The sequence below is a fragment of the Salmo salar genome, chromosome ssa08 (assembly GCF_905237065.1).
Source record: "Salmo salar chromosome ssa08, Ssal_v3.1, whole genome shotgun sequence".
NCBI classification, from domain to species: domain Eukaryota; kingdom Metazoa; phylum Chordata; class Actinopteri; order Salmoniformes; family Salmonidae; genus Salmo; species Salmo salar.
Window position 1 is genome coordinate 831,137 of NC_059449.1, and position 26,073 is coordinate 857,209.

Below are 26,073 nucleotides of genomic sequence, written 5' to 3' on the forward strand. Positions count from 1 at the left end.
AAACCTACTCCTGGACTAAAAAGTATTCTCCAAGGAAAAAAATTGAAATTGAAAGTTCTTCTAGGCTTAGTCTAAATCTGGGAAACAGCCAATCAGTGTCAGATCCCTTTATTTATGAGTATTGTGTGCTAAAACAGAATCACTGGACAAGTGCATGATCAGAGCACAATGGAGATTTAGTTTCGACAGAGTGTGACCACCTTCCGGCTTCGCACCTCTCTGACACAGATCCTTCATTGTGTGACACTACTAACAAACTCAACTTAACCATCTGGGGGGAAGAATGTCAAACTGACCTTGGATCAGTGTTTAGGGGCAAGTATTGCCTTATTGGTAAGGTCTTGGAAGGGCTGGGGGAGTTGGGGAATGGTGCTCCTCCCTGAGCATAGCTCCTAGGACCAGGTTGCCCGGGACGCTGCCGCACTGGCATGCCTGGGTAGGGGTGTGGCGGTGATAGCGATGGCAGATGATGCCCTGGCACTGTGGTGGTGGTTGGTACTGCCAGGCCTGGGGATCTTTCCTGAAGAAACAACAAGACAACAGGGGTCAATACTACTACTAATTTACATACTATCACTAATACATTAATTACATACTAGTATTATTATACTACACATATGATGTACTACCTTCTCCCAAATTGAACTCCCTCAATGTAAAAAGATATGGGCCATGTACATTTGAGTTCTACAGTACATGACATTTGACATTTGTGAGCTAAATATAATCCATGGGGGAAAGAACGAACAAAAACAGCTGTGAGTAATTGTTATAATTTTGTGCACTTTAAACACGGACAGATCACTCAAAAACTATATTTTAATATTTGTTCATAAAAAAATTGGGCATATCAGCAGCCACTTTCAGTACTGAGCAAAAACAGTGATGATGATGCGTGATTCTGAAAATTCAGGCAGCTACACAGACACTATAGAAGCTCCAATCTGTTTGAGAGCATTTTTTTACTCTCAAAATATTTAAATGAGCAATAAATACATGTCATTGTTGCAATAGTTTGTGAGTGGGAAACACACACAGAGTACACCAAACATTAGGAACACCTTACTAATATATTGACTTGCACCCCCCCCCCCTTTTGCCCTCAGAACAGCCTCAATTCGTCAGGGCATGGACTCTACAAGGAGTCAAAAGCGTCCCACAGGGATGCTGCACCATGTTGACGCCAATACTACCTTCAGTTGTGTCAAGTTGGCTGGATGTCCTTTGGGTGGTGGACCATTGATACACACGGGAAACTGTTGAGCATGAAAAGAACTGCAACACTGCTGGGTTTTACACAAACCGGTGCACCTGGCACCTACTACCATACCCTGTTCAAAGGCACTTAAATCTATTGTCTTGCCCATTCACCCTCTGAATGGCACACATACACAATCCATGTCTCAATTGACTCAAGGCTTAAAAGTAATTCTTTAACCTGTCTCTTCCCCTTCATTTACACTGATTGAAGTGGACTTTTACAAGTGACAAAAAAGTTACCTTTATTTAACTAGGCAAGTCAGTTAAGAACAAATTCTTATTTACAATGACGGCCAAACCTGGACGATGCTGGGCCAATTGTGCGCCACCCTATAGGACTCCCAATCACGGCCGGATGTGATACAGCCTGGTTTTGAACCAGGGACTGTAGTGACGCCTCTTGCATATGAGATGCAGCGCCACTTGGGAGCCCAAAATAAGGGATCATAGCTTCCACCTGGATTCACATGGTCAGTCTGTCATGGAAAGAGCAGGTGTTCTGTTTTGTATACTCAGTGTATACTATCATCCAAAGTTGGCATGTTGAATAATTTTGCCATATTAAACTATATTACAATGTGCAATAATATAAAACTATATAGTCATCCAGATCAAGACACTAAATCGATTGCTTTAAACAGATTCATATCTTTGGTTTGGTACCGTAGGACTTGTGAAAGTTGTGAAATTCAAACTCATATGGCAAGGGAAAATCAGGTGCTCTCTTTATAAAAGCCTCTCTGTTCACAGCAAATTGTCCCAGTTCCATTGATTTCCATGCAATATTGACGCACTATTGATTACAGTAGAACAAGCTAATCAAGTTCAGTCTGGAGTGACTGCTTGGTAAATGTTGACGCGTGCGTAGGGCTGTTACGGTGACCGTATTACCGCCACACCAGCGGTCACCAGTCATAAAGGTGACCGCGTGAACGTGAACGTTTAGTTATGGTAATTAGGCTTCTACAAGCCCTGATGCTGCTGATGGTCTTAAGTAGCCTACCAAACTTGCTAATTGCCTGGTACTCAGCACTCCATTGTCCCTCTAATTACGCTGACATCAATGGAAATGTGATCGAAAATCGAATCAAACACTTCATGAGAGCCCATGATCTCATGTTGCACAACATTTCTATAGGCTATGCAATTGCGTGAGAAAACAGTGATGGCATCTATTAAAAGAGGAGGATCCCATCAGCTTTCTATAGACTACTATATTTATTTCTCAACTTTCCTAATATTAAGCACATTGCTTCTCTTTACAACAGGAGTATAGTCTACCTGGCTGGCATGAAAATGAACCACAGGAAAAGCGTCCATCCATTCGCTATTTAAGTGCATAGATTATGTACTTTTTTCTCCTGCCCCTGTTTTGAGATAAGTGCATGATTAATGCTTCATTCTATATCAAAACAAAATAGTATTTAGTATATGCAAAGACAAGATTAAATCTGTCTGTTGGGTGACAATATTAGCCTATCACTTGTGAATGATGCCCAGAAAGAAACAATGCATTACTTTTTTTTGCAACTTTTTCAAATCATAATCGCAAACCTCATGTAGCCTAGCCCATAGGCTATATGTTTTGATACGTTTTGTATCACAACTAAAGTGGCCAAATAACATTTTAAAATGTATGCACAATAATCTGCTTCACAACAGGTGTAGAGCCTAACTGGCATACATACGCAGCATGTGAGTTTGAAGTTTGGGGAAGATAATTTACTCCATAAAAATGCACCTTTATAATAAAAGCAGTACATGCATAATTGCATTTGCGGTCACTTTTGATAATGGTGTTTTCCCGCTAATGGAACATTCGAGCTTATAGCCTAGTGCCATGTGCTCATTCCTGCTCTTATAATGTGAAGAAATAGCCTAATAGCTTATCAACATTTTAAGCTAAATGTTCTGATCAGTTGCATCATTGCGTAAAACAGTTTTTGAGATACTAGTGGTTGTATTAATTTGGAATCTATCACATTCCACAACAGTCCCAGACTATGTTTGGAATATTTATATCTCACACAGAATAGGTCAACTTTTGTACTATTGGGGATAGTAGATTGATATAGGCTAGTGCTTTTGCTGTTCGTTAAGCCTACTCATCTTGTTGGCTGGCAAAAAGTAAATGTGGACAGTTCTTCCAATATCTTCAATATGCGCCTCGGAATTGGATAAGGAAGCGCGCATTTGCGTCCCTGATGTGTCCGTTTTCACTTGTAGTCTGTAAGAAAGCCCTGATCACGTGACGGAGAGCCATGTGAGTGAGAGGTGCTTCGAAGCAAGCATCATGCAGGGAGAAGTAATTATAACGGCCACTGGCCGCAAATGGCATGGATTTGTTTTGGGGGCATTACAGCCACACAAAGGGGATGCCACTGGGAAATTTGAGGCATTATCAAGTGCTTGTCAAATTGTGAATGAGAGAGAGACTGATGAAGCCTGCACAAAAAAATTAAGCAGAGGTCATGCCTTTCATGCAACTTTTTTCAAAACATCATTAGAGTCACATCATGCAGCCTTAGAATGCATTAAAAATCAAAACATATAACTAAATTTACATTAATAACTCTAAATTAAGCATATAGGAGTACCTGTTTCTTTGTTAACCGCTCACCACAGAACAAAATGTGCTCACTCCCTCAAATTGTTTGGAGAAAATATCCTTTCTATTTTTTTCAATTGTATTCTTCATACTATAAAATAATGCCATGGAATTCTAAGAAAATCTCATCTGCTAAATGAACTAGTGTAGCCCACAGCCATATGGGATAGCCAGTTCAGTACCTAACTGTCACATCCTGACCAGCAGAGGGAGTAATTGTATTATATTTGGTCAGGACGTGGCAGAGGGGTATTTGTTTCATATGGTTCGGGTTGTGTGTGTTATTTAAGGGGTGTTTGGTTTAAGTAGTCTGGGGTTTGAGTTATTGTTCTAGTGTTGGTTTTCTATGGTTTTCTAGTCTGTCTATTTCTGTGTGGTTTGTGTGGCTCCCGATCAGGAACAGCTGTACATCGTTGTTCCTGATAGGGAGTCATATATTAGATGCTTGTTTTCACCTGGGGATTTGTGGGTTGTTGTAGTTTACACTGCTAGAGTCTGGAGATCCTGTGAAACTGTCACCTGTCGTTCTTCGTTTTCTGTGTTCACTTTATTCTAATTAAATATAAAGATGAGCATTCATATCCCGTCTGTGTTTTGGTCATCCATTCCCACTGACACCCGTGACAGAACAACCTACCAAACATGGACCAAGCAGCGGAGGAAGGAGCGACAACAGGTGGAATATTGTGAGTCATGGACTTGGGAGGAGATTCTGGCCGGAGAGGGCCTATGGAGGAAGTCTGGGGAGGACCGGAATCGCTACTGGGGAACACGGCTGGCGAGGAAGCCGGAGAGGCAACCCCAAGATTTTTTTTTTGGGGGGGGGGCACACGGGTAGGTTGGCTGGGCGAGGATTAAGTCCCAAGCCAAATCCCCGTGTTTTTTCCAAACAACCATTGACTGGACAGGTCCCGTGCTTTGGGGTGATGGGTGCTGTGATGAGGCCGGGTATTTTCAGGCTGGTATGCGCAGTACCAGCGCCCCGCATGTGCCAGGGGAAAGTGGGCATCCAGCCAGTAGGGGTGATGCCAGTCCTGCGCTTGAGACCGCCAGTGCGCCTCTACGGTCCAGTGTTTCCCGCTCCCCGCATTAGCCCTGAGGTGCGTGTCTCCAGGCTGACATGTCCAGTACCAGCACCACGCATCAAGCTTCCAGTGAGTCAGCCCAGTCCAACTCAGCCTGTTCCCGCTACCCGCACTAGCCCGGAGGTGCGTGTCCCCAAACTGGCACTTCCAGTACCAGCACCACACATCAGGCTTCCAGTGCATTGGCCCACTCCAACTTGGCCGGTTCCTGCTCCCCGCATTAGCCCTGAGGTGCATGTCCCCAGGCTGGTACCTCCACTACCAGCCCCACGCATCAGGCTTCCAGTGCGTCAGACCAGGCCCGAGATTCCGGCAACAGTGCCTCGTCCAGAGTGTCCGGCAACAGTGCCTCGTCCAGAGTGTCCGGCAACAGTGCCTCGTCCAGAGTGTCCGGCAACAGTGCCTCGTCCAGAGTGTCCGGAACCAGGTGAGACGGCCCACTGTCCGGAACCGGGTGAGTCTGCCTGCGATCCGGAACAGAATGAGGGTGAAATTAACTGAACTGTGTGAGTCTGTCTACAGCTTGGAACCGAATGAGTCTGCTTACGACCCGGAACTGAGTGAGTCTGCCTACGGCCCGGAGCTAAGAGACTCTGTCTATAGTCTGGAGGATAGTAGGCCAGAACCAGAGCCACCTCCAGTATAGGTGGGTTGGGGGGGGGGTGTTGCACAGGTGCAGCCACCCTCCCTTCCCTCCCTTTAGTTTAGGGGGATTTTTTTTTGTGTGTTTTTCTTTTGAGGTGCATCCGGGGTCTGCACCTTTAGGGGGGGGTACTGTCACGTCCTGACCAGCAGAGGGAGTAATTGTATTATATTTGGTCAGGACATGGCAGAGGGGTATTTGTTTCATATGGTTTGGGTTGTGTGTGTTATTTAAGGGGTGTTTGGTTTATGTCGTCTGGGGTTTGAGTTATTGTTCTAGTGTTGGTTTTCTATGGTTTTCTAGTCTGTCTATTTCTGTGTGGCTCCCGATCAGGAACAGCTGTACATCGTTGTTCCTGATTGGGAGTCATATATTAGATGCTTGTTTTCACCTGGGGATTTGTGGGTTGTTGTGGGTTGTTGTATTTTACACTGCTAGATTCTGTATAGCCTGTGAAACTGTCACCTGTCGTTCTTTGTTTTCTGTGTTCACTTTATTCTAATTAAATATAAAGATGAGCATTCATATCCCGTCTGCGTTTTGATCATCCATTCCCACTGACACCCGTGACACTAACATAAGGACAACTCACAGTACGCTATTCTGTTCTTCTGAAACTAACTACATTTTCTCCCTATCATGTTTCTTTAGACCTGTCTAAAATAAATAATGGATTTATTTTGAAGGTTTAGGCTATACTACATGGATTTATTAGACTTTTTTAAAATGTAGATGTTCCAAAGGTCTGCATCAGTGGCTTGCAAGCCAGAAGATGCAGAAACCAGAAGATGCTAAATGTGTTTATGTTAATTAATGGCCAATTACTGTGAGACTGGCAGTTATTTGCTTGACAGTCATCGGCTGATGAAATTTTGTGATGGCCACAGCCCTATGTATGTGTAGTTACTAATTCACCAAAATACAAGTAATCTGAACACAAGTGTGACACGTGTGTGTGTATACAGTAGGGAGTCATTTTTATGTTTTGGTCTTCAAAATATCACAACTTATTTTAGCATATTGATTATGAATTTGGACATGTAAAATGTTTTTTTTTACACTCGGAAGTAAGTTTGTCCTGGCTACAGTGGAAGTGCTCAGTGCCTACAATCTCAAACATTATATGCTAAAAAAAGATGATTAAAAGTGGACTAATGGAAAAAATACCAAAAGATGTTTTGAGTAAAGTGATCCTTTAAAAGATGCTAATTCAGTCTCTCTTAAGGAATGACAGAAATAAGTATGGTCTTAGGGCTGTTGAGAGCTATTGAGCATCAGTTCTTCAGAGAGGTTACCTGGTGACGTTCTGCTGGAGGTCCGTTCCATATTGGAGGGCAATCTGTCTATGGCAGAGAGCGCGGTGGCGATGCCCAGGTATCCGGCCTGGCACTGGTAGTCTGCCCTCTTCATTCTCCGGGTGGGCCTCACTGACTCTAGCCTCCGCAGGAAAGCCTGGTGAGAAAGGGTGATAACAATTTCTGTGAAGGGTACCTGTATAATGTCTTCCTAAGACAGAGAAGAATGGGAGAAACTCCCAAAATACAGGTGTCCCAAGCTTGTAGCTTCATACCCAAGAAGTCTCAAGGCTGTAATCGCTGCCAAAGGTGCTTTAACAAAGTACTGACGAAAGGGTCTGAATACTTATGTAAATATTATATATATATTTCCTTTGTCTTTTTGGAGTATTATGTGTAGATTGATGAGGATTTAGAATTTTTTTTAAATACATTTTAGAATAAGGCTGTAACTTAACAAAATGTGGAAATAGTCAAGGTGTCCAAAAATGGATATAGCAACTGCTGATTGCCCCTTTAAAGGCAGACTCAGCGAAATTATGTTGCCACGAGCAGCACTGCAGATATTAAGATGAGCCAGGGCACCAAAACAGGGGAGAAGTTGATCCTCGCGCTTCAGCGCTCTTAGTTGATACGGAAATTGATCCACTATGCTGTTAACTTTCTGCATCTACGTCATATCGCTGACTCTACCTTTAACACATGATTGACAAAAGGTGACGGTATCTTGATTTGTGACAGCCGCAAAGTATGTGCTGGTAGTTAGGTAAAAACATAACATATGTATATTAACTGTGAACACTGTATGTCTACTGCACAGCTTTTGTATGTGTGTGAGTGAGTGAGAGTCAGTGAGAGAAAGAGAGAGAGTACTATTCAACTTTTGTTGGGCAGTAGTTCATTCAGAGATGGATTTGGTTAAATCCGGTAAATAAAGATGAGCATGCAGATGAGGTTCTATGATGTCATAGATCCCACATCGACCCCCCCAACGCTTTGCTCCTCTCCCTAATTTAACTGGTTGGTTGGCCCTTAGCCATGAACTTGCCCTTATTGGAAGAGCATGGCATGAGTTTACACTAACTCTTCCTTACACACAGTCCACACTAATTAAAACTACTTGACCCCTCCGATCATGTTCAATAGCTAGGTTTCTTGCAAATAGATTTTATTTCAATGAGAAACTGGATAAATAAAAGTGACAATTAAACTAAAGTATTAACCAAATACATTACCAAAACACAAAGAAATTGGTCATTATGGCAAGATCATATGGCATTTTTATATACATTTCAAATATCTAATATGACTTCTCATACACTGTGAGTAGACAGTTCATGTAGAAATGTTTCCAAGGCCATACCACCAGAGAACTTAATGATACTGGGAGAGAGGATAGTGAGCCCTGAAAATCAGAGGTAAAAACGTGCCCACTGAGAGAAGAAATAACCAGTGGTCAGCCAGTAGCTCAAAATGTAATGTGCAGTCACACTCCCACCAACAAGACCTTTGGAGAGGAAATCTTAGTAAGTGAGACTGTCAGGAAGAACTAGGAAACAGGGGAAAGGGTAAGAATGGTCCCGCATATTTCATAGGAGGCAGAACTGACCGGTACTATATCTAAACCCCTTGCTAGAAAATATATAGAAAATGTTTTGTATAAACCAATACAATCTCTCGGACAGTATTCAACCACAAAGACCAGGGAGGTTTTTCAATGCCTCGCAAAGGGCACTTATTGGTAGACGGCTGGGAAAAAAATATATACACTACCGCTCAAAAGTTTGGGGTCACTTAGAAATGTCCTTGTTTTTGAAAGAAAATCTAATTTTTTGGTCCATTAAAATAACATAAAATTGATCATAAATACAGTGTAGACATTGTTAATGTTGTAAATGACTATTGTAGCTGGAAACAGCAGATTTTTTATGGAATATCTACATAGGCGTACAGAGGCCCATTAACAGCAACCATCACTCCTGTGTTCCAATGGCAAGTTGTATTAGCTAATCCAAGTTAATCATTTTAAAAGGCTAATTGTTCATTAGAAAACCCTTTTGCAATTATGTTAGCACAGTTGAAAACTGTTTTTCTAATTAAAGAAGCAATAAAATTGGCCTTCTTTAGACTAGTTGAGTATCTGGAGCATCAGCATTTGTGGGTTCGATTACAGGCTTAAAATGGCCAGAAATAAAGTCCTTTCTTCTGAAACTCGGCAGTCTATTCTTGTTCTGAGAAATGAAGGCTATTCCATGCGAGAAATTGACAAGAAACTGAAGATCTGGTACAACGCTGTGTACTACTCCCTTCACAGAACAGCTCAAACTGGCTCTAACCAGAAAAGAAAGAGGAGTGGGAGGCCCCGGTGCACAAGTGAGGTAGAGGATAAGTACATTAGTGTCTAGTTTGAGAAACAGACGCCTCACAAGTCCTCAACTGGCAGCTTCATTAAATAGTACCTGCAAAACACCAGTCTCAATGTCAACAGTGAAGAGGCGACTCCGGGATGCTGGCCTTCTAGGCAGAGTTCCTTTGTCCAGTGTCTGTGTTCTATTGCCCATCTTAATTTTTTCTTTTTATTGGCCAGTCTGAGATATGGCTTTTTCTTTGCAACTATGCCTAGAATGCCAGCACCCCGGAGTCACCTCTTCACTGTTGACGTTGAGACTGTTCCTTGGTGTCCACATCACCAACAAACTATTATGGTCCAAACACACCAAGACAGTCATGAAGAGGGCACGACAAGACCTTTTCCCCCTCAGGAGACTGAAAAGATTTGGCATGGGTCCCCAGATCTTCAAAAAATTCTACAGTTGCATCATCGAGAGCATCCTGAGCAGTTGCATCACCACCTGGTATGTCAAATGCTCAGCATCCGACTGTAAGGCGCAACAGAGGGTAGTGCGTACGACCCAGTACATCACTGGGGTCAAGCTTCCTGCCATCCAGGACCTATATCCTAGGCGGTGTCAGAGGAAGGCCCAACAAATTGTCAAAGACTCCAGTCACCCAAGTCATAGACTGTTCTCTCCGCTACCGCACGGCAAGCAGTACCGGAGTACCAAGTCCAAAAGGCTCCTTAATTAACAGCTTCTACCCCCAAGCCATAAGACTGCTGAACAATTAATCAAATGGCCACCCAGAAAATTTACATTGACCCCCCGCTACTACTCGCTATTTATTATCTATGCATTTGATTACCTTTATCCCTACCTACATGTACACATTACCTCGACTAATCTGTACTCCCGCACATTGACTCGGTACCAGTACCCCCTGTATATAGCCTCAATATTGTTATTTTATTGTGCTACTTTTTATAAAATGTTTTACTTTAGTTTATTTAGTAAACATTTTCTTAACTCTATTTCTTGAACTGCATTGTTGGTTAAGGGCTTGCAAGTAAGCATTTCACGGTAAGGTCTACACCTGCTGTATTCAGCGCATGTGACAAATACAATTTGATTTGAATATCCTTTTGAGCATGGTGAAGTTATTAATTACACTTTGGATGGTGTATCAATATACCCAGTTACTACAAAGATACAGGCGTCCTTCCTTCCTTCCTATTTTGTCCCAAATACCAAGTGCTATGTTTGGAGCAAATCCAATAAAAAATGTTTAAATTTAACCAAGTCAGTTAAGAACAAATTCTTATTTACTATGGCCTAGGAACAGTGGGTTAACTGCCTTGTTCAGGGGCAGAACGACAGATTTTTACCTTGTCAGCTCAGGGATTCGATGTAGCAACCTTTCAGTTACTGGCCCAACGCTCTAACCACTAAGCTACCTGCTGCCTCATCTGTCCATAGGATGTTGTTCCAGATCTGTGTTAGGGTTCGTTTATTTCGTATCATCATTGGCTCATTGGTGAAATTAGCATTATGACAATATATTTAATTAAATCATTCAAAACCCTTAATTAATGCAATTGCAGACAGAAGTTGACAATCAGGAACATAGCACGCATGTTTCCGAGTAAGTTCTGCATCAAACAAAAGGTCTCAAGTTGTTTTATTAAACCGAAGTCCCGCCTTAGTGATGACACTGACTACGTCATTACCTTTTTACTCCTGAGACCAAAACACTGCATCCATAGCTATACTCTCTTATCTCCCACACTCCGCTGTAGAGTTCTGTCTCAGTCACACATTATAAGAGGGGCCTTTTTATAAGAAAGAGAGAGAACTAAAAAACAATTGTGGAATACTAAACCTCTACAATGAATATATATATATTGTTAATCTGTAGTCTAGTACCCTATAAATGTAAGGAGGGAGGGGTCTTATAACCCCTCCCCTTCTATTAATATAACATAAGCAGAATCAATTATTCTAATACATCAAACATCTGTACAGCCCCAAATCATGACCGCTAGGTGAATCCTGACAACTGTACAGGCTTTTTTAGATGTTTTTTGGCAAACTCTGATCTGGTCTTCCTCTTTTTGAGGCTTACCAATGGTTGTGGTAAAACCATTGGTTTTTGTGGTAAACCCTCTGTATTTACTCTGGTGAAGTCTTCTCTTGATTGTTGCCTTAAACACAAATACGCCTACCTCCTGGAGGGTGTTCTTGATCTGGCCAACTGTTGTGATGGGTTTTTTTCTTCACCAGAGAAATAATTATTCTGTCATCCACCACAGTTGTTTTTCTGTGGTCTTCCGGGACTTTTGGTGTTCCTGAGCTCACCAGTGCGTTCTTTCTTTTTAAGAATGTACCAAATAGTTGATTTAGCCACACCTAATGTTTTTGCTATCTCTCTGATGGGTTTGTTTAGATTATTCAGCCTAATGATGGCTTGCATTACTGGCAGTGACAGTTCTTTGGACTTCAAATTGAGGGCAACAGATTCCAAAGGCAAATGCCAAACTTGAAATCATCTCTACACCTTTTATCTGCTTACTTGTAAATGAACTAATGAGGGAATAACACACACCTGGCCACGGAACAGCTGAGCAGCCAATTGTCCAATTACTTTTGGACCTTTAAAAAGGGGGGGGACCACATTTAAAAAGTGCTGTAATTCCTACACCGTTCACCAGATTTGGATGTAAATACCCTCAAATTAAAGCTGAAAGTCTGCACTTTCAGCTCATATTCATAATTTAATTTCAACTCCAATATGCTGTGGTAGACAGCTAAAATCATAATAACTTGGTCACTGTCCAATTATTTATGGACCTGAGTGGCCGAATTACAGTTTTGACTTAAATCTGCTGGAAAATCTATGGCAAGACTTGAAAATGGTTGTCTAGCAATGATCAACAACCAATTTGACAGAGTTTAAAGAATTTTGAAAAGAATAATGGGCGAATATTGTACAATCCAGGTGTGCAAAGGTCTAAGATACCTGAAAGACCCAGGGTTGTGAATAATTATGCAAATTAGATATTTTGTATTTACATTTCAATAAATTAGCAAAAGAATTTAAAACATGTTTTCACTTTGTCATTATGGGGTATTGTGCGTAGATGGGTGAGAAAAAAACAACAATTTAATACATTTTGAATTCAAACTGTAACAAAACAAAATGTGGAATAAGTCAAGGGGTATTAATACTTTCTGAATGCACTGTATCTAAAAATGTAAAATAGCTTAACTATCAATTTAAAAGCAGTGCTAGAGACAAGAGAGACTATGCTGCTCCCAATACTTGAGGTTAATTTAAAATCCATCAATTATACCACATCCATATGGGGGTGTCGAACAGTGCAATTGCAAAGATGCCTCTTTCTGCGTCGACACATCACCCTATGTGAAGTTTACTAGATAGGTTTTTACTTGGGAGGAATTTGTCTATACAGTGAGCCTGAAATAGGATACTTGTTATTTGGCCATTTGCCCATCTGTACTACAAGGACTTCTAATTGGTCAACCACAGGCTAGGGCTGGGTTATAAAACTAGATCCTGTTCCTTTGTTCTGGGGAGATAATCACAGGAGAGAATCACTGGGAGAGCATCACTGAGGACAGGGGAGAATGACCATCTAACGTAAGCTAACCCCATTCCGTACAAATGTACGCAACCGCGACATTTAAACGAGGCTACAAAGACAACTAATGGGACTGTAGCGACTGTATTGACATCAAAATCTGGGGTGTGAACTATGTTTCTATTATTGCGTTGATTGACATGGTAATGGCTCTATAGTATTGGAGAAAAGTTGAAAAAACGGACCCCTCCGACGCTGTACGTTACATCGTGACGTGCCATGGCGTAACGTACAGCACGCATAAAGCAACTAATTCTGTCTTACAGCCTCTCTCCACCAGGTGTAGCACTTCTCTCACTGTTTAAAAACAAGAAAGGGACAGGGACAGAGTAAGGGGGGATACCTAGTCATTTTTTGCTGCAAGCTATCATGACTCTCAAAAGCCACTGTTCACTTCTGAAGATCACTTTAGCACCGCCCTAAAACCCTATTCACATTCGACACAAACCTTCAAATAGGTATGTAATGACACATTACACAAACTCTTTAGTGTTTTATTTACATTTTAGAGGCGATAAGGTGATAAATGTAAATGTAATAAGTTGGACAGATCGAGTGAAAAAAAGCAGTTTCCTCACACAACATCTCTCCTTCTCACTTTCACGTAATAGGTTTCGCTTCCCCACCCGCCATTTTTAAAAAGACCCGATGGAGCTCATTGCCTTCTTGAATCATGCAAAAATGGCCATCATGAAGGTCTCGTCATTGATTTTGTTGGAAAGGGGAGAAATTGTGCTTTACAATGGTGTTGATCTGAAAGTATTACGTTTTTTGGGCGCTAAACTAAGGTCAATTGTACGGACCAGCACGATGTACAAAAGTGAGTTAGTTTACGTTACTTCCCCATATGATTTGTCCTCTTCGAATAAACCTATTTTCCTCACCCTGATTTGCTTTGCGGTCTGTGTTATTAAAGATTAACATCAACTGCTAACACCGGTGACCACCTCAGCCATGATTATTTTAATGGAATGCCTTTATCTCAGTGCGTAATTGTGTTTAGTATTTCCATACATGAAATAAAGTTTGGAGAGCAATAGATTAGGCGCTCAACCAGTTTAAGACAAGATCCAACCCCAAAATTGTATGAGTGCTAGGAAGGAATAGGTATGACCTATTTTAAATATAGTAATCTGTGCCATACAACCTTTACATTAAACATTTACAGTGGTTAAAACCATTATCTCTCATAGTGCCGGGCTGTTGGAGTAGAGGTTGGGGTTGGCCTTGAACTTTAAATAATGTCAATCTGAGCTGCCACCACTGTTGTGTCCACTGCCACCTGCTACTGTCTCTCTTCTCTGTGTCCATACCGTGTCTGCTTTCACTGACCGGCCTGTGCTCTCAGACACACCCCTGGCAATTCTCCCTGAATAGGCTCTCGACACACACACACACACACACACACACACACACACACACACACACACACACACACACACACACACACACACACACACACACACACACACACACACACACACACACACACACACACACACACACACACACACACACACACACACACACACACACACACACACACACACACACACACACACACACACACACACACAATTCAAAAGATTCAGTTTCACAAACGTGCAACAGGTGGCTCTGTGGCGCAATGGATAGCGCATTGGACTTTAGGCTTCTGAATGTGAGGTGATTCAAAGGTTGTGGGTTCGAGTCCCACCAGAGTTGCACTTAAAAAAAAAAAATGGTGATACAGGAAAATGTACAATGGAAAATATCATACTGGAAGACACAATTATCTTAGTTACTCTTTTGACAATTTTTTGTTGTTAAAAGTATAGTATAACATTTAGAAAGAGACTTTAGTAAGGCTAAATTCTGATATGTATATTTGGCTAAATACATATATTTCTCAACGATCTAATAAAACCCTTACCGTAATTTGTAAGTCGCTCTGGATAAGAGCGTCTGCTAAATGACTTAAATGTAAATGTAAATGTAATGTAATTTCCGGACTATAAGCAACAATGATGCGGCTAATATATGGATTTTTCCCGCTTTCAAATACATTTAAAAAAAAAAAAAACATTCTGTGACGTGCTCAGTTTTTTGGCGGCATGAAGCTTTCATTAGACCAATGAAATTGCCGAACGGGTTAAGGTCAAACAACTATTTTTGTTTACTGTTTAGATTAAATCGAGCGCTCTCAAACTTCCCATCATTCTGATTACGGTAGTCATTTTGTCACCCTGATTCCTTGGGGTACAACAAAGTATTTGCAGCCACTTGACATCAGTGTAAATCGTGCATTTAAAGGTGGCGCTCCGTGTTCAGCGGGAGGCTTGGATGACAAGTGGGGAGAAATCCTTCACTAAAACGGGCCGCATGCGAAGAGCAACTTATGGTCAAGTCTGCCAGTGGGTCCTGACAGCGTGGAGTATTGTCAAAAAATCCACTATCATCAACGGGTTTCAAAAGGCTGGACTGCTGCCTGTTGAAGAGGGCTCAGCGGGGGATTTGCCTCCGGATGAAAGTGACGAGAGCGACAATGAAAACGCTCCAATATCGGATGAAGCAATTCTGAGGCTATTCAACTCCGACACCGAAGGAGATGGTTTCAGTGGTTTCAGTGCACAGGAGAAGGAAGATGGTGACCAATGACTTTCTTGGTAGGCTACTGTTTACTGCTTTTGTATTTTTTGTTACAAGCCGTGTTTCGTTAAAGCCTATTTATTTTTGTTACAAGCCGTGCTTTGTTAAAGCCTATTTATTTTTGTTACAAGCCGTGTTTCGTTAAAGCCTATTTATTTTTGTTACAAGCCGTGCTTCGTTAAAGCCTATTTATTTTTGTTACAAGCCGTGTTTCGTTAAAGCCTATTTATTTTTGTTACAAGCCGTGTTTCGTTAAAGCCTGTGTAAAGTTAAGTTGTTTCAATGTACCGGTAGGCACCTGCAGCTTATAGACATGTGCGGCTTATTTATGTTCAAAATAATATTTTTTTTTACAAATTCAGGCTTATATTCAGGTGCGCTTAATAGTCCGGAAATTACAGTATATTTGTGTGAGCTAAATATAGCATTCAGTGCCTTCGGAAAGTATTGAGACCCCTTGACTTTTTCCACATTTTGTTAGGTTACAGCCTTATTCTAAAATTGATTAAATCGTTTTTTTCCCTCATTAATCTACACACAATACCCCATAATGACAAGCAAAAACAGGTTTTTACAAATTTTAGCAAATTTATTACAAATAAAAACTGAAATATCACATGTACATAAGTATGCAGACCCATTACCCAGTACTTTGTTGAAGCACCTTTGGAAGCGATTACAGCCTCGAGCCTTCTTGGATATGACACTACAAGCTTAGCACTTTAGGGCTACAGAGTGGCGCAGCGGTCTAAGGCACTGCGTTGCAGTGCAAGAGGCTTCACTACAGTCTCTGGTTTGAATCCAGGCTGTATCACATCTGTCTGTGATTGGGAGTCCCATAGGGCGGCGCACAATTGGCCAAGCGTTGTCCTGTTTAGGCTGGGGTAGGCTGTCATTGTAAATAAGAATTTGTTCTTAATTGACTTGCCTAGTTAAATAAAGGATAAATAAAACAAAAAATAACACCTATATTTGGGGAGTTTCTCCCATTATTCTCTGCAGATCCTTTCAAGGTCTGTCAGGTTGGATGGGGAGCGTTGCTGCACAGCTATTTTCAGGTCTCTCCAAAGATGTTAGATCGTGTTCAAGTCCGGGCTCTGGCTGGGCCACTCAAAGACTTGTCCCGAAGCCACTCCTGTATTGTTTTGGCTGTGTGCTTAGGTTTGTTGTCCTGTTGGAAGGCGAACCTTCGCCCCAGTCTGAGGTTCTGAGTGCTCTGGAGCTAGGTTTTCATCAAGGATCTCTCTGTCCTTCGCTCCGTTCATCTTTGCCTCGATCCTGACTAGTCTCCCAATCTATGCTGCTGAAAAACATCCCCACAGCATGATGCTGCCACCACTATGCTTTACTGTAGGGATGGTGCCAGGTTTCCTCCAGACGTGACACTTGGCATTCAGGCCAAAGATTTCAACCTTGGTTTCATCAAATGTATCTGTTTTTAATTTGTAAAACATTTGCTAAAATTTTGAAAAACCTGTTTTCGCTTTGTCATTATGGGGGACTGTGTGTAGAGTGATGAGGGGAAAACAATCATTTAATACATTTTAGAATAAGTCTGTAACGTAACAAAATGTGGAAAAAGTGAAGGGGTCTGAATACTTTCCAAATGCACTGTATATTTCTCTCATGCTTCTCCTTCAGTTTGGAAGAAATGTATTTGTTCAAAACTGTTCAACTATTGTCTTTCTCTCTCTTTGTGTCAACTACTCACCACATTTTATGCACCGCAGTGCTAGCTAGCTGTAGCTTATACTTTCAGTACTAGATTCATTCTCTGATCCTTTGATTGGGTGGACAACATGTCAGCTACACCGTGTGTGTTTTAATCAATTATTTTGTGACATGATTATATTTAGTATAGTTTTATCTAAAAATGATAACTTTTTAAAAGTTTTACAATTTTTATTTTTATGAAATTCACTGAGGAGGATAGTCCTCCCCTTCCTCCTCTGATGAGCCTCCACTGCCTCACAGGTAGATGATTATAGTTTTTGGACTAAAAGTGTGTGTGCAGACAGCAGTTTGTGTGAAAATGGAACCGAAATGTCCATTACATATGTTTTCCTGAAAATCCCCATAAATATTGACCTTTGGAGGATTATCTGGGACTTTGGGTTTAGCCAGCAAGGCCTCATTTAAGGACGTTATAACTTTTAGTATGTACATAACATGGAAGAGTTCTTGGCAGTAAAGTGTCACTTTTTCAAGCTACAGTACTGTGAAAAAGTATTTGCCCACTTTCTAATTTTCTCTACTGTTGCATATGTTTGATACAGAATGTTATCAGATCTTCAACCAAAACCTAATATTAGATAAAGGGAACTTGAGTGAACAAATAACACAACAATTACATACCTATTTCATTAATTTCATAAACAAAGTTACGCAACACACAATGTCCCTGTGTGAAAAAGTAATTGCCCCCTTACACTCAAAAACTGGTTGTGCCAACTTTAGCTGCAAAAATAGAGAAAATCAGAAAAGGGGCAAATACTTTTGGCACTGTACATCCACTTTAAAGCAAGTCTTGACTCATTTCAGCTTGAAATAAACAAAAATCCCAATAAACGCAATGTAACGCTGAAACAATAAAGCCAAACACCCAATGACAAAAGATAAGTTAAACACACAAAAAGAGAAGAACACACACCAGGTTCTCCTTCTCGATGCGCTGCTGCTCATGCTGCCTGTTGAGGGCACTGTGGTAGAGGCGGACAGGGGGCGGACTCCCTCCTCCTCCATTGGATCTCCTCCTGGAGCTACTGGTGGTGCTGGTGCCCCCTGTGCTGCCTGGTTGCGAGTGGGTCGAGGGGAATGACAGCTGGCGCAGCAGCCTCTGATTCTCCCGGTCGGTCTGCCGCACCTCGTCGTTGCTAAAGGAGTAGTTCTTCCTGTTACTGCCTCCACTAGGGCAGACGATGGCCAGGCCACTCCCCAGGCAACTAAGGAAGGTTTCAGAGAGAGGAGGGAGAGATGTCAGAGGAGGAAGCATGATGAACATTGAACATTTTGTTAGTTAGCTGTGTCATGACTCTCCTGTGAGGATCCAAAAATCAGGTTTACAATGGATCAACTTCTACCAGACCCCTCTCACCTGCAGAGGAGAAGGAGGGTTTGAGGTGGGGGTTTTGTGACAACTCACGCCCGGTCGTGAACTGTATGCAGCAGAGGACTCTTTTGGTCTTTAGTATTGGTGATTGGAACGTGGCTTTGTTACAGAGACTTTTTGCCGCCGAAAAACTCTAACGTCCAAAAGTGAACACTGGATCAATATTCCTAACATCCGAATGTGGGGAATGATGAGAGGAAAACTAATGTCTATTTTGTGATGTCATTAAAAATGGTATAAAAATATTATAACAAAAATATTGTAACTTGAACAGTATACACGGTTTATGTCAGGACTTCTTCCTGAAATATCAAAGATGATTAGAGTATTGTTTTTAAGATAGGAATGTGATTTTAGTTTTCTAACGAGATCATAGTTTTGATGATACTTTGCCCCAGTAAGTAGCCACCACCAAGAGAGCTCAGAGAGCATGTCAGCATGATGGAACAGCCCCTTTTTACCAGAGTGTATAAAGGATGAGTTGATAATTAACATATCAGACCCGAAGGACTCAAGCTGCAGCTTAGGCCTCCATTGGTTACAACCCTGAAAATCAACACGAGGTGAAGACGACAAGTAGCCTCTCTAACAATCAATGTTACGGCTGAGTAGCTGTTCTAAGTACTGTATCTATGAAAGTGAATTTAAGTAGGACCATCCTGTTACTCTCTTCAAACCATCGTCGGCTACACTGCTCTCATCACCCCACTGGGGATCATCGACACGGCTTATTAGCTGTCTTCAGAGGACCACTCTTCCAGAACGAGTGAATGTAAACACCACCCTGTTAGCTCTGCTTTAGACTACAGTACAAGGCATTGAAGCCACGGACAACAAAGAAGGACATTGTGACCTCTTGTGGACAATCAGAGCCTTACACTTAAGAGCTCGGTGGAAGGCCCAACGGAACCCTTTTCACAAAGGCCTGGGTCGAACAGAGATAAACAACAAAGGAAGACATTCAAACACGTATATACATGAATTATTTCTTACCCCAAACGGGTGGGGGGGTATCTACGGGTTCAGGGGCAAAGTATTAGGATTACTGTGAGCGTAGTTACAAGTGTATAAGTGTTGTCTCTCATTCTTTCTCCCTTTTCCCCTCTCTACTCCTCCCTCTTTTGATAAACAAGCAGTCATGTTGGTAGTCCGATAAGGACCTGTTTCCATCGTATTAAGTTTCTAATCAATAACCTATACTGTGTGTGTGTATCCTGTGTTATTACTTAGTTAGTTAGTAAATAAATAATTTAATTAATTTGTGTGGTACGGAATGATCAGTAAAGCTGGCGTTTGTGCAGATGCAAAGAGTATGCGAATTTCAGAATTTTGAGACTGATATGAGGTAATGATTAATAAACGACTGTTATCGATATACATCTTATATATCATCTAGAGTTTAATTCGGGAGATGGTAACTCGTTAAACAACTTCTTCCGTGGTGTCCCAAATCCTAATGAGTTAATTGTTACATTATTAATTTAATCAATTTAATCGAGTAACAATTAAACCTAGTTAGTTGATTCGATACATAAGTCATCAGATTAATATAAAAACACATGTAAATCACCACTTTCTCAGATAGCTCCAGAAACAAAGGCTTCCAAAATCCAACTGAATGATATGGCAGTCTAGATAAGAACACAACCTGGTAAACAGAGGATGTGAATGCTTTTAGTTTTGTCTGTATTTTGTGATTTTTTTATTTTGCCTGCATATTGGAACACTATACTGTTGATTTAATGTCTGTAATGCACAGGTGTCAAAATCATTCCATGGAGGGCCGAGTGTCTGCAGGTTTTCGCTCCTCCCTTGTACTTGATTGATCAATTAACCCTATCAGCCCTGAGGCCCTAGCAAAATTGGCTTTCCATTTATCTGACTTTCATTTATCTGCATGTCCAGCCCCTATAATTAGCCTCACAATTAAGTGTTTTACCATTGTATTTGCAGGACAACCAGGGCTACAAGTAGAACACAAAATAATTTGACATAAACAGCTGCATTCATGAGTTTTATTGACAAATGTCAAAAGAAAGAAATACATCTCAGTGGCAAATTAATATCCAACTAGTCAGTGACAACTGTGTAGAGTTTGGAGTTTTTGACAGCAACTATGTGACCTTATTACAGTATTATAGACACTACGTCATGGGATTTCCTATGATCTTGTATGTAAAAGACCCCCTTTCCTTCTAACAACTCCTGTGTAGCTTGTGAGCGTCATAAAGCAAAACATGTTACATGTGCATGTTTGTGAGAGTTTCAGAGTAGATAGCTTTTAATAGTTTGTAGCTCAAACCATTAGGACTCCACAGATGTTTTTGTAAAAAGACCCGGCCCCGGTCCCCTTAAGGGTCCACCCTTGTCTCACAAACACTGCTCTAGTTCAGCCCACATTAATCACAGACTAACGAGCAAGGCACCCCCAAAAACAACTGCTCCCCGGGCACCGATGATATGGATGTCGATTAAGGCAGCCCCCCGTACCTCTCTGATTAAGAATTGGTATCTACGGATGCAGAAGAAATAGACACTTCCAATGGTCCAACTCAGAAGTCTATAGCTCAAACACAAAATGTTTAAAAGGGGTTATAAGTCCAAAATGCACCAGCATTACGGTGGAACTCATTGAGTTAAGGTCACTGATTAGTTAAGAACTCCCCTCACCTGAAATGAGTTTGACACCCCTGCATAATGTTACATGCCTGTTTGCTGCTACAGTTGAAGTCGGAAGTTTACATACACTTAGGTTGGCGTCATTAAAACTCGTTTTTCAACCACAAATTTCTTGTTAACAAACTATAGTTTTGGCAAGACGGTTAGGACATCTACTTTGTGCATGACACAAGTACATTTTCTAACAATTGTTTACAGACAGATTATTTCACTTATAATTCACTGTATCACAATTCCAGTGGGTCAGAAGTTTACATACACTAAGTTGACTGTGCCTTTAAACAGCTTGGAAAATTCCAGAAAATGATGTCATGGCTTTAGAAGCTTCTAATAGGCTAATTGACATAATTTGAGTCAATTTAAGGTGTACCTATGGATGTATTCCAAGGCCTACCTTCAAACTCAGTGCCTCTTTGCTTGACATCATGGGAAAATCTAAAGAAATCAGCCAAGGCATCAGAAAAAAAATTGTAGACCTCCACAAGTCTGGTTCATCCTTGGGAACAATTTACAAACGCCTGAAGGTACCACGTTCATCTGTACAAACAATAGTACGCAAGTATAAACACCATGGGACTACGCAGCCATCATACCGCTCAGGAAGGAGACACGTTCTGTCTCCTAGAGATGAACGTACTTTGGTGCGAAAAGTGCAAATCAATCCCAGAACAACAGTAAAGGACCTTGTGAAGATGCTGGAGGAAACAGGTACAAAAGTATCTATATCCACAGTAAAACGAGTCCTATATCAACATAACCTGAAAGGCAGCTCAGCAAGGAAGCCACTGCTCCAAAACCGCTATAAAAAAGCCAGACTACGGTTTGCAACTGCACATGGGGACAAAGATCGGACTTTTTGGAGAAAGGTCCTCTGGTCTGACGAAACAAAAATAGAACAGTTTGGCCATAATGATCATCGTTATGTTTGGAGGAAAAAGGGGGAGGCTTGGAAGCCGAAGAACACCATCCCAACCGTGAAGCACGGGAATGGCAGCATCATGTTGTGGGGGTTCTTTGTTGCAGGAGGGACTGGTGCACTTCACAAAATAGATAGCATCATGAGAATGAAAAATTATGTGGATATATTGAAGCAACATCTCAAGACATCAGTCAGGAAGTTAAAGCTTGGTCGCAAATGGGTCTTCCAAATGGATAATGACCCTAAGCATACTTAAGTTGTGGCAAAATGGCTTAAGGACAAAAAAGTCAAGGTATTGGAGTAGCCATCACAAAGCCCTGACCTCAATCCTACAGAAAATTTGTGGGCAGAACTGAAAAAGCGTGTGCGAACAAGGAGGCCTACAAACCTGACTCAGCTACACCAGCTCTGTCAGGAGGAATGGGCCAACATTCACCCAACTTATTGTTGGAAGCTTGTGGAAGGCTACCCGAAACGTTTGACCCAAGGTAAACAATTTAAAGGCAATGCTACCAAATACTAATTGAGTCTATGTAAACTTCTGACCCACTGGGAATGTGATGAAAGAAATAAAAGCTGAAATAAATCATTCTCGCTACTATTATTCTGACATTTCACATTTTTTAAATAAAGTGGTGATCCTAACTGACCTAAGACAGGGAATTTTTTTACTAGGATTAAATATCAGGAATTGTGAAAAACTGAGTTTAAATGTATTTGGCTAAGGTGTATGTAAACTTCCGACTTCAACTATATATTGGCCAGGTCTCCTTTGGAAAATACATTTATAATCTAAATGATAATTTGTAAATAATAAATAGATAAAATAATAAATACATGAAGATAAGAAATTGTATGCCTCATTTAAATTTTGAGATAAGGAAATATGGGATTCATAAATAATACAATCTTGGAACGTTTGACCCGGTGGTCTCCCTGACTCTTCCTCGCTTTAATCTTGGCTCTGGTGATTGCCATCTTCATCATTATCTGCGCCTTCTTCCTGCTCCTCTGCCACTGACGCCATGCGGATGTCGCTGGAGCTCTTGGAGTTGATGCTAGATACCTCCTCTGCACCGCTGCCGTCCTTCACCACAGACTAGACAGGTAAGTGAATATAGTTTACAACTACTACAAATATTACAACAGACCATGGTTATACATGTTTTTATTAATCAGATCCCTGGTCATGGAACTCTATTCAAGCTTTTGAAGGACATGTTTTTGAAAGTGATTGCCACTAAGAACATGAATGATGAGGATCGCATTTTATGTGACTACTGTTTGTTCTAAATCTGTACTGTATTGTATAAAAACAATTGGAATACTAATGGACATCTTTTGGAATAAATCATTTATCTTTATTTCGAATTCTAAATAATAATGCTTCCTTGACATTAATGCCACCTTGTGGCGTAAAGTAGAATGACGAAGCCACACAGACATTTAAAATATTTAACCTTTATTAAACTAGGCAAGTCAGTTAAGAACAAATTCTTATTTACAATGACGGCCTACCCTAACCTGGGCAGTTGTATTGAGTGGCTAATGCCACCTTGTGGCGTAAAGTAGAATGACGAAGCCACACAGACATTTAAAAAATATATACATATTTAACGTTTATTAAACTAGGCAAGTCAGTTAAGAACAATTCTCATTTACAATGACGGCCTACCCTAACCTGGCCAAGCCCTAACCCGGACGACGCTGAGCCAATTGTGTGCTGCCCTATGGGACTCCCAATCACGGCCGGATGTGAAACAGCCTGGAATCGAACCAGGGTCTGACCGCTGCGCCACTCGGGAGCCCCTAATAATAAAGTACTCGTTGCCCTTTCCTTGTGATTTACCTTGACCTGGGTAAAGGGGTTGGAAAAAGTCACAAGGGAAAGGGTAAAATACGACAGTGGTTATTTTCATCAGACTATCATTGTTCATGCCTTTCTTACAGCCATTCACCAAATAGCCTCACCATTATCATGCCTACCTCTGATTTAATGGAAGATATGCTAGAAGACCAGCTGCTCCTCTCTTCGGCCTCAAAGCCATGACCCTTTTCCTCTGTCCTCGGTTGAGGCATCACCACCGGACCTCTCTGTACCACTACATTGCTCTGTCTGTGGAGCGTCCGGCTGGATGTCTGGCTCCTTTCTAGCCTCAGAGCTTATTTCACTCTTTCTTTCACTCTTCCCTTGCTCTTTGCTGATGCTGCTGCTGTCACAATCACCGTCGTTGTCGAAAAACGAGTGATCCAGTTCTTTGGGGGGCTGTACATAACAGGTGTCTCCTTCAGCACTCTGGTCGAGAACTGAAGAGAGATAACGGGACATGTTTTTATATTCGATATTCTCAGCTGGTTAATACTTCATTTAAATTCCAAAACGGTAGCCTATATGTGACCCTTCAATCATCAATAATTTACATATTTAATCAAACCAGCATTAGCAATGTTTAGGCTATATGTATTGCATTTGTTGATAAACTGCTTCTTACAATCTAGCTACCTACATAATGTTAACTACAGTAGCTAGCTAACTGTGAGTCTAAACTAAGAGTCTAAAAAGCACTTTTGCAGTACCCAATGCCACATGCATTTAGCTATTTTATTTCACCACAGGACAATGCATATATAGTAGCACTTAATTGCAGGTTTTATTGATCAAGTAAAACATCCACATTTCTAATGGAAGAGCTAGTAAAACAGTCCATGGGTGTATGTTAACAAGATGTGTAAGTTCCTTGATATCACTAACGTCAGCTAGTTACTGTTAAGCTAGCTAACGTTAGTAGTTACCTAGCTAGAAGAAAGACAGACACCGTCAGTACCAAAAGTAACCAAGGCATTCTGGTAAAGTTATTTTATTTCACTACAAGACACTGCATATAACACTTCAGTGCAGGCTTGATTGATGGGGAAAGCCAGTAGTAGCTTGCTAGTTCAAGTAAAACATCCACATCTCAAATGGAAGCGTTAGCTAGCATAAAGACAGACAGTTAACTTTATTGTAACGCTATCAAGTCAGTATCCTACAAAAGACCGTATCAAGTCAGCTGATCCTTGACAAGAAATATCTGCTAACGTCAGCCACCTAACTAGCTAGCTACAATAAAGCACACTAGCTATGTTTTATTTTACGACCTTACCTGGCATGCACGCTAAATGTATGACTCGAGACAAATCAGTTGCTTAATTAGCTAGCTTAGTTTTTTTAGTCCATTCCATTATAACCAAGCAGTCTCCATGTAACGTTACTTTAAATGGCATATTGAAAGTAGTTTGCTAACGTTACATGAAACGATGCTATGCTAGACTAAATATGTGTGGGTTGAATAGATACTGTAACTAAGCAACGTCTTCTTTTAGTGGAGCTTTCCGGTGTTATGCCGGAAAAACTCCCCCCCCCCCCCTTCGCGTGAACGCGCACGCACTCAATTCTTCATTGCTGCGACTTGCCTGCTAGTTGAGATTTCTGATCACGTTAGGCTGCGTTGCATACATTTTTTTATGTCGGTTAATAATGTCTGCAGTTTTCGGTTTGGCTATTTGTTTCAAGTGTATTAGTCTATAAATAAATCTCCATGGCTTATTCGACTAGTAGTTGTTCTGAAATGTGTTATGGGTGTAAGATGGCACAGTGATGTCATCTGTTGGTAAATGTTAATTACTGCAACTCCAGTGTTTTTAGTGTGCTTGAAATACCCGGATGTATTGCAATATACTGAACAAGACTGGTTACTCGCATCAATTCCTCTGTCTCGTCATTTAACATTCAAACAAAATGTTTATTGCTTGCCTACATTTTACTCCCTCCATGTTTAATATAACACACATACATTAGTTATTCATTTTGGT

At 41.1% G+C, this 26,073-nt stretch overlaps 1 long non-coding RNA gene across 1 annotated transcript; it reads right to left on the reverse strand.

The window, feature by feature from the left end:
* Positions 1–23,379: 23,379 nt before the first annotated feature.
* Positions 23,380–25,620, reverse strand: LOC123744181 (uncharacterized). Its single transcript, XR_006770758.1, has 3 exons — positions 25,365–25,620; positions 24,208–24,528; positions 23,380–24,076 (listed from the first exon to the last, which is right to left on the reverse strand). It is a non-coding gene; the product is annotated as an uncharacterized lncRNA (long non-coding RNA).
* Between the last annotated feature and the right edge of the window lie 453 nt (positions 25,621–26,073).